The sequence below is a fragment of the Montipora foliosa genome, unplaced genomic scaffold (genome assembly GCF_036669935.1).
Source record: "Montipora foliosa isolate CH-2021 unplaced genomic scaffold, ASM3666993v2 scaffold_140, whole genome shotgun sequence".
Lineage (NCBI taxonomy): Eukaryota > Metazoa > Cnidaria > Anthozoa > Scleractinia > Acroporidae > Montipora > Montipora foliosa.
The window spans coordinates 50,001-58,853 of NW_027179440.1; the positions used below are offsets into that span (position 1 = coordinate 50,001).

General features: G+C 40.7%; 1 protein-coding gene across 1 annotated transcript in view; it reads left to right on the forward strand.

Moving 5' to 3' along the window:
* The window catches only part of LOC137986160 (probable serine/threonine-protein kinase irlA), a 15,008-nt gene extending 13,011 nt beyond the window's left edge, over window positions 1–1,997 (forward strand). The window contains exon 5 of the transcript XR_011119611.1: window positions 1,912–1,997. The gene's annotated coding sequence lies outside the window, so the exon portion shown is untranslated. The remainder of the gene's footprint in view (window positions 1–1,911) is intronic.
* The last annotated feature ends 6,856 nt before the right edge of the window (window positions 1,998–8,853 follow it).

Genomic DNA, 8,853 nt, shown 5'->3' on the forward strand with positions numbered 1-8,853 from the left:
AAGCACACGGAAAAGGAAAATTTCTTATCCTTGTCAACCCCGTTTTCACGGTGAAATAAGCTCTTATTCTTGCGCTTGTGCTAGCGTCGCTAGTAAAAGTCAGGCTCAACAGAGAGAAAAAGAGCTGATCGTTTCAGCGAACATCTTCAAGATGTAGAGAGAAATGACTTATGTGGCATATTAGTATAAATATGGTGAATCAGAGTTTTAGTGTGAACAGTAATACGAGTCGCTTTAGTTATCAGTGGCATAACACCTAAATCGAACAAGGTATCAAGATAATCAGCTATTTTGTCATCGCTATTGTAGTTAAGGAAATTAATATTCATATATCCAATTAAATACACCTCCATATTTTACTAGCAAGTCTTTTAAAATTTCTCGAAAATGTTCCAAGTTGTTGAAAGGGTGTCCGTAAATGCAACCTACAATAATATTCTTTTGTTTTTTTCCCAATAATCTCAATCCAACAAGATTCCAAACCCTCCGCAGTTAGTTCAAAGTCATACCTCCTAATAAATTCTATATCACTTGTCACGTAAAGGCCGACACCTCCTGCAGACGTTGTAGAATTAGAGTTCCAAAATATGTAACCTGGTATGTCGACATTTGTGCAAATGTTTTCATTAAGTTTGGTTTCTGAAACACCTATAATATCAGGAACGTCTTCCGTTGTCAACAGAATATTATTCAGAAGCGAAATTTTTTTTTTAATGTCAGACTGCGTAGATTGCAATGAAAAAGAGAAAAATCCATGTTTCGTATTATTTTGGAATATATGGCCCATCTGCTTAATCTTATAATATTTTGATTCGATGCCATTCTCAAATGGATATTCCCGTGAATTTTTAGTATCCGGGCTTACAATAACGTCTTCGAATAGGTCTCTAGACTCTAAAGGCGCGGACACAGATGACGAATTTACCCACGCCCCTGTTTCTTTGATAAGCCGCTCACCGGAGTTTTAAGCATGAAATGGTAATTCTTGGAAAAATGAAGAATAATTCAAGATCATAGATTATAATAAATCAAGCAAATTGAAAGGGTCATATGCTATACTTAAGAGACAAATTTACATACTTACCATTGTGCTAAGTTATGTTTTGGAGTTTTTATAGTTGACGTTGCCGTTGTCCCTGCTAAAACTCCTTATTAGGGAGCTGAAGCATGCGCGTTTTTGAGACGCGGACGGCAACCGGAAGAGAATATTTCGCGTGCCAGGACAGTGGTGTTTCCCAAATTTTGTACTAATCATCTCTGATGAAAAAAGATACGTGGCAATGTAAATGTGGTTCTGAGAAGACAAATCAAAAGGGAAAACAGCTCACTTCCGGTTGCCGTCCGCGTTTAGGACGGCTACTGCGGGAAAAATCGTGGTGGTATTGCGTTCTTTGCACCGTCCATGATTTTGTGTTGAGCACGAGCAATCCTTGTGGCTACTTTGTTGCAGACCAATGAGAGTGCTTTTGGTGATCAGGCCCAATCTGATTGGCTATAATTTGGCGGGACCCACCGTATTCTAAATTTAGAGAATACAGTAAACTGATGGGCCAAGGCCAAATGGGAGAAATCGCACTCCTGGGTTATGGAGACAGTTTGGCCTAGTGGTTAGGCCACTTGCTTGAGATCTGGTGGTCCCGGGTTAAAGAACTGCTCTGACCACTCGTTGAATTTGATCCTGGTAGTCCCTGGTTCAACTTTCTAGCTGCACTTGTAAATAGCCAACTGGTTTGCCTCCAGCCAGTTGAGATTCTTAAAAGTTGTTGTTGTTGTTGTTGTTGTTGTTGTTCTGTTCTGTCGTTTCGTTAACTGTGTTTCACTGGCCCTGAAAATCCCCTATGGGGATTTGTTGCAAAAGGCCTATTGATAATGGAAAAATATGAATTAAAAAGTAACATTCCTTTTCACCAGGGAACGCAGACAGACATCACTATGAGACCTTCAAAGATGAAGGAGATGAAGGGATGCTGTTACATCTTGACAATGCCAAGAGGTAAACACCGCCCTCGATTATCCTTCGGTCCGAGATTACAGTTGCTCACTTTATACTAGTTTGCTCAGTAACCTAGCCTATGAATTGGATTGAAGCTGCAGGTGAGCCTGTATTTGTACAGACCTATAAGAAAAGCAGAGGGGTAACTCGCTTCTGTTTGTTCTAATGTTACCCAGCAGTAGAAGGGAGTCAGATTTGTGAACGTTCAGGGTTTTTTTTCAGTTGTGTTTGGTAAGTTAATACTGATTTAATGTTACGCCCGCGATAACAACAAGATCAATATAGAATTAGTTTCATTTGGCTTATCGTAAGTGCTTGTGATTGTTCTATCGTGAGCAGTTTTTCATCTCTGGTTTGGTAGGAATGGCTTTTAAGTAAATAGAAAATCAATCTCGACCCCAGAGTTCTTCTCTTTTGCGCGCGCGTGACTGAGGGAGAGAGAATCTTGAGCTCTGGGGAACCCTGAAACAAGATGTCTTTTCTTTCTACTTGGTTAACCTACGGCACGTGTTCTCCTACATAGAGTTTCCCAGACGGAGCCTCGGGTCATGCGCAAACTTAAGTTCCGATTTGCTTTTGTGTTTTCACGTTGTCATCTAAACTCTTGGGTTTCGGTCATTTACGTTGTTTTTTCTGTTTCACTTTTCTTGGTAGTTTGGTAATCCACATCACGACGAAATGTCTATTCTTGCCCCAATATATCAATGCTGCAGGTATGTGACTGAGAACATTTTGCCAACAATAAGTGGCCTTTAGCTCCACGGTTCTTTGGCAGTTATGTTCCTTGAGATCTGTTGGTGCAACCATGTTTTCGAGTTACTTCAACTGCGCTTGCCTGTACATCTGTGGAGATCTATTGTAGCTTCATTGCTTTTATGCAGTCGTACTCGCTACAAGCCGGCTAACCGGGCCAACTGAAACATTGCTTTTTACTAAGCCTTTCCAGTAGTAGACGGATAAATTCTTGAATACGATGGCCCAGAAGGGTCACAGTCGAGTTTTAATTTTTCACAGTCCAGTTTTAATTTTTCACAGTCTAGTTTTAATTTATTCACAGTCCAGTTTTAATTTTCACAGTCAAGTTTTAATTTTCACAGTCTAGTTTTAATTTATTCACAGTCAAGTTTTAATTTTCACAGTCAAGTTTTAATTTTTCATAGTTCTGGAGGACTGGTATTTTTTACAGGTCACAGGTCATTGTTTTACCAATACAAAATGTATCCTGAACATTCAAAAAAGCTAACCTTAGGCCTGAAAACTTTTGTTTAGGCCTAATTAGGCCTGAGGTTACTTTTTATGCATGTGTAGGATACTTTCTGTATTAGTAAAACAATGATCTGTGACCTGTGGCCTGTGACCTGTAAAAATACCAGCTGAGTTCTGGACTGTGAAAATTAAAACTGGACTATGACCCTCCTGGGTTATCGTGCTTGAACTTTGAACTTTTCGTAACTAATATTGAGGGGACAATGTACAGAAATCGGATTAAAGGAAAACCAGATTACCCCGAGATAAAGCTCCAAGAGCAAAAGAGGGAACCAACTAACTCAACTTGCATGTGACGCCAAGTCTGGGAATCGAACCGGGCCACATTGGTGTGAGGCTAGTACTGTCACCACTGCGCCATCCCTGCTTTCCTGGTGAATGCTGTTCTCCTTTGCCTTTGTCTCCTAAAAGTAAAATGACTTGAAACGCGGTTTTGTAAAGTCCCGAATAAAGTTAACTCTGTATAAGTAATCTCCCCCGACCCCCCCCCCCCCCCCCCTCCCCTATCAACCCTGCGTAGTCTTAAAGGACTACGTTTCTGGAATTGAACAGCTAAATGAAATTTTTGGCATCTCCTGATGTTCCAGAGACGTAACACTGTATTGATACATTTTACAACCCGCGAGCGACTACGAGATTTTTTGTGTATGATAGTATATTATGCGCTACTTCGAAGGAACTTAAAGAAAACATTTCGGGTTTCATGGCAACAGCTATAAAAATAGTATGCCTTTTCAAACGAAAATACCTTAGACTACGTAGGCCCTAAACGCCAATTGGAGATGTAAAACTCCAAACAAATATTTTGTTCATATGTTTACAGAATCCGACAGTCCACATGGAATCGCTTTCGATCTGTAAAGAACCAAAGATGTCCCTTAGCGAGATCTTGCGTAAAGCGCAAAAGACGATCCATTAGCTCCTGTGCTTTCAGACCTTCAATTCAAAGCGATCGACCGAAGACTGAAAATTGCCATTGACACAGTAGAGAAGTGCATTAAACAGTATGGAGAGTCTGCTGTTTTAATTTCTGATGAAACACTATAGCAGAGTCATTGTTAGCCTGTGTTCAGTCTATTCGTCGTGGTGACTGGAACTAGTAACAGTAACCTACTTCCTCCTTATTTTCAATAATAACAATAATGATGATGATGATGATGATAATTGAACTTTTAAGAGAGCAATTTTTTAAGAATCCCAAATGGCCGGGGCAAACCATTTACAAGCCGCGGGAAGGTAAATAGGGCTACTAGATCCTAAGCTTCAGAGCCGTACACCAGGAAACGACATACATTTTTTTTTTTCTGAAAAAAAGAATGCTTATATTGGGTATTTATTTTGAATAAATATACATATTGATAGATAGCAAAAGGTGAAATCAAATTACTGGAAATCAAATGTACAGGATGTTACATAGTATTTTCATGGAAAAAATAGTCTTTTCGAATGTAGACCTCTGTTTGCTACTTAAACAAGTAAACAGCCTATTTTTTTACCTCATTGAGGCCATAGTTCTTAACCGAATCAACGGAACATGTTTGTATAAGAATAGAGATTAAACAAGGACCCTGACTATAAAGGAATAGCTCCTCCCCCTCTTTGTCACGCAACAAACGTTTTCGCGACTTATCCAAAATGGCGGACTCAACAAAATGACCCACGTCACGTCATATGACCTTGAGTGTATTGGGGGCGCCTTTGGGGCGGTCTTAAAGGACAAGGCCGCTCTAGAATGTGAATAATTTTTGTACCCACCAATTTGAAGTTCACACAGAGACTACTTATTAACTGTTGTACGAGTCCACAATCTCAATCCTGGCCTAGTTAAATTCTCGAAAGAAGCCAAAAACACCAAATAGAGCGCCGCCATTTTGAACGGAACTTAGTAACCCGCTGGCTGGTCAGTGACGTCATTCAGTCCGACTTGACGGGAAGCTCAAAAAACAGCCGGTCTCAATAGGGTCGTTGATACGAGAGAAAATAAGCCGCGGCTTACGCTGGCCCCGGCTTACATAAGACGCGAACTGTACAAAATTGAAGTTTTAACACCCCGTTTAAGGACGTTCGCGCTTAAAATGTTCCCACGTACAGATTTTTTTTAAACTTGCCACGCAGAAAGGTAATGATCTACTTTTGCCAAAAAGGCAAAAGAAAGGGGGTCACCGTGCTCGTTTTCGAGATCATGAGGTGCGCTTTTAGAAGATTGCGTTATTTTAAGACGATCTTAGCTTACAACTGTCAACAATCAAAAAGCTACATTAGTGAAATTTAGATCAGGTAAACGTACTCAATTCAACATAACTAATATAACTAAATTAACCTTTGCAGCTGATGTCTTTTTCTGAGGTGAAATAGACCTTGAAAAACGATACATTAGTCTAAGAAAGAAAATTTCGGTCGCACGAAAACATAAAAGGAAAAATATTTGTAACTTCTCACGCACAGTTTTTTTTTTTGTTTTTTTTTTTTTGTTAAAATGGAAAAAATCAGAAAAGGAAGTGATCTACGGAAAGAAAAATAGGGGTTACCGAGCATTAAAGAGAGGAAAATCGCTGCGAAGTTCTCTAAGCGATGGTATATTCGCACTAACACGTCATTGCGTGACATTTCCGAGAAGCCCTGGGTCCACAGCTATCCCATGATGCCACGCGCTTTCACGTTCCATTCTTGTGGAAGATGTTTGCGCCTTTAGCATCGTGTTTACCTTCGTGGTCTGCGGTTTGCATGACGTGTGCGTGACATGCGCGAAAAATGCGCAGTACGCAATGGGCGCGAACGTCCTTAAATGGTACAAAATCGAAGTTCACGGCTTACTCCATCCGCATCTAGCTCAAGCCGCGGCTTATCCTGGCCTAGGGGTTTGGGGCTGTGCTTATCTTGGCCGCGGCTTAGCCGCGGCTTACCTTAGCGTTGTCCGTGCCTTGCTCAAGCCGTGAACGGCTCTTGCGCATGCACTTTTCTTATTATGGCCCAGACTTCCTTTTTGCTCTCGTCCATTCGCCTGAGAAAAATGGCGAGCGCGAGCAACGAATCACGTATTACTAAAGAAAAATCTTGAGCGAATAAGCGAATGTGGAGTGCCCGGAAAAGAAACAGCTTCTCACTATTGTTTGTAGTGGCATTGAAATTGCTAAGCTACTTGATAATTGCGTCACTTCAGTCAGTGTAAGTTCCGCACAGCATACCGCAAGTGTTCGTTTACGACTTTACTGGATCGATACTGGATTACATGTAAAACTTTAGTTTAATAATTTTTCCCTTGTTTGCTTACTCAAGCCATTTATCAATGTCGCAAATCTTGTCTCATAATTCATTTTTTTGGTGATTCCGACTAAGGCCCGTTTTAAACGTCGCAGTTTACATGTGCCGATACTAATGCAAAGGCGTTTCACTCACCAAAGGATCTTGTACTCTCAGTGTAGCTACATCAATTAAGCTGTGCTATCTCTTGCGCCCCACCACATGCCACGAACATGGTAAGGGACGGACCATTAGAAAAGTGATGTGGGGGTGGGGAAAAACCAAAAAAAAATTCATGCAAGGGAAAATGCCAAGAAAAAAAATTCACGCAAAGAAGAAGGTAAAGAAAAAAATTCATGCAGAAGGAGGTCCAATTGTGACTTTTATTTAATAACTATATAATATTTGCCAGTGTCTATGAAAAATAATTCTTATTCAAAATATTCTTGAGCCTTACCCCAGGCCATGCTATATTATTCGAATAAAATGTACGATATATTCTCTGTTATACTGTGTTACAATAAAAATAATAAAATAAATTTGTAATAAATAAGTATTAGAATTTGGTATCTTTGTAATATTCTATAAAATTATTTGTGCCCACAATAGAAATTAGAGGATGGGTCTTATCTTATCACATTTTGGAGTGGAGGGCACTACAGAGGGGCTGTGTTGGTGAATGGAGTATGGCATCAATATGATGGGCTGTGGGAGAGGAATTCCAGATGGCAGGGACTGCAAAAATATACAGGGAAAGCCGTCCACTCCAAGTGGCTTCCTCCTCTCTTCACTCATTTTCGAAAAGATTTTGCATTAAAAAGTGGCCTGTATCCTTTGATCTGTTGTGAGTGTAGAATAATTTACAAATCACAAAAACATAGATAATGAATCAACATTTCACTGTTAAAAAAAGCAATATTTATCTAAAAAAAAAATTCGTGCAGGGGGTTTCACCTGGAAAAAAATTCCTGCACAAGCAGTGAGCGAAAAAAAAAAATCCCCACCCCCCCCCCCCCCCATCACTTTTCTGATGGTCCGACCCTAACAAAGGTCTTCTTAGAGCTGAGAAAGAAGGCTCCCAAGCGAAGCAGTTTTACAAGCAATTTTCCCGCCACGAAGACAGAGCGAAGCGACAGAGGTCCGTCCTAGCAGGCGTCCATGATGGAAAATGAAGAGTAAGGGTCAAGGAAATGTTGCCACTCTGATTTTTGGATTTCACTAATTCGGTCCCCAAATTTCACCAAATGACCGCAGATTTCACCAAATGTCACGTTTTTATCAGATATCAACAAAGAGCCTGGAAACTAGGTGTCCGATCTTGTCCCCAGGTCCCGTTCGAACGTGGAAGGAAGGGTCTAGAAACGAATATCGATTATATCGAGTGCTAAAACCCTATATGACGTACATCACTCTATGATCATAACTCATAAACTTGTATCAAATAAAGCCGTGAGATTAATTCACAAAGTTTATTAACAAATGTCTTTTAACGAAAACTGAATAATGTTATTTACAAACCGGGCTCCTCCTCTTCATTACGTACTATCAACTACGTCAACAACGTCAGAGTTCAGAGAGAGTGATGGTTGAAACGGTGGAGTTCTGCTCTGAAGCATTGTTCAGTCGTGCGGTGTAGCCCGGGATGGCACTGTCCAAAACGCACTGTGTCTATCAGCTCTTTAGACGGCGTCCAATTATAACACTGTTTATCCTGACGCACTAAGTGTTGTCTTGCCAGGAGTCTGTTTGCGACGGTTGATGCATGTAGTCGATGGTAACTTTAGTCTTCACCATGTATACCTGCGAAAAATACTCGCTCAACACACGCTGATGAATGTGGAAGCGTGAGTAATGCGCACATCAATTGGCAGTAATATAATTATATTTATAAAGGGTGATATTTCACCAGATTTGAGGGATTTCAGATTTCCTTCACCAGAGCACCAGACTTGGACCGATTTCACCAGATTTGGTGAAAAATCACCAGGAGTGGCAACATTGGGTCAAGGTACGAACAAAATATGGACTTTAGGGATAACGTCTCGGTCCCAAATAAGGAAATAAGCGGGGAAAACCACGTGACAAGTGAAAACCCAGTCCCTGATCATGAGCCGACACGAGAGAAACGACAATAAGGGATCACGTCATTCCCGCCTTTTTTTCCTTATTTGGGGTCCCCAAAAGTCCACATCTAATTCGTACCTTCACCCTTTCTCTTCATTTTCGTCATGGTCGTCATGGTCACTTGCTAGTTGGATCTCCGTCGCTTTGCCCCCTATTTTGCGCGCCAAAACCACATACACACAATGAGGTGGTCCCAATCTCCACTCGCTCACCAAAATTGGTTGCTATGG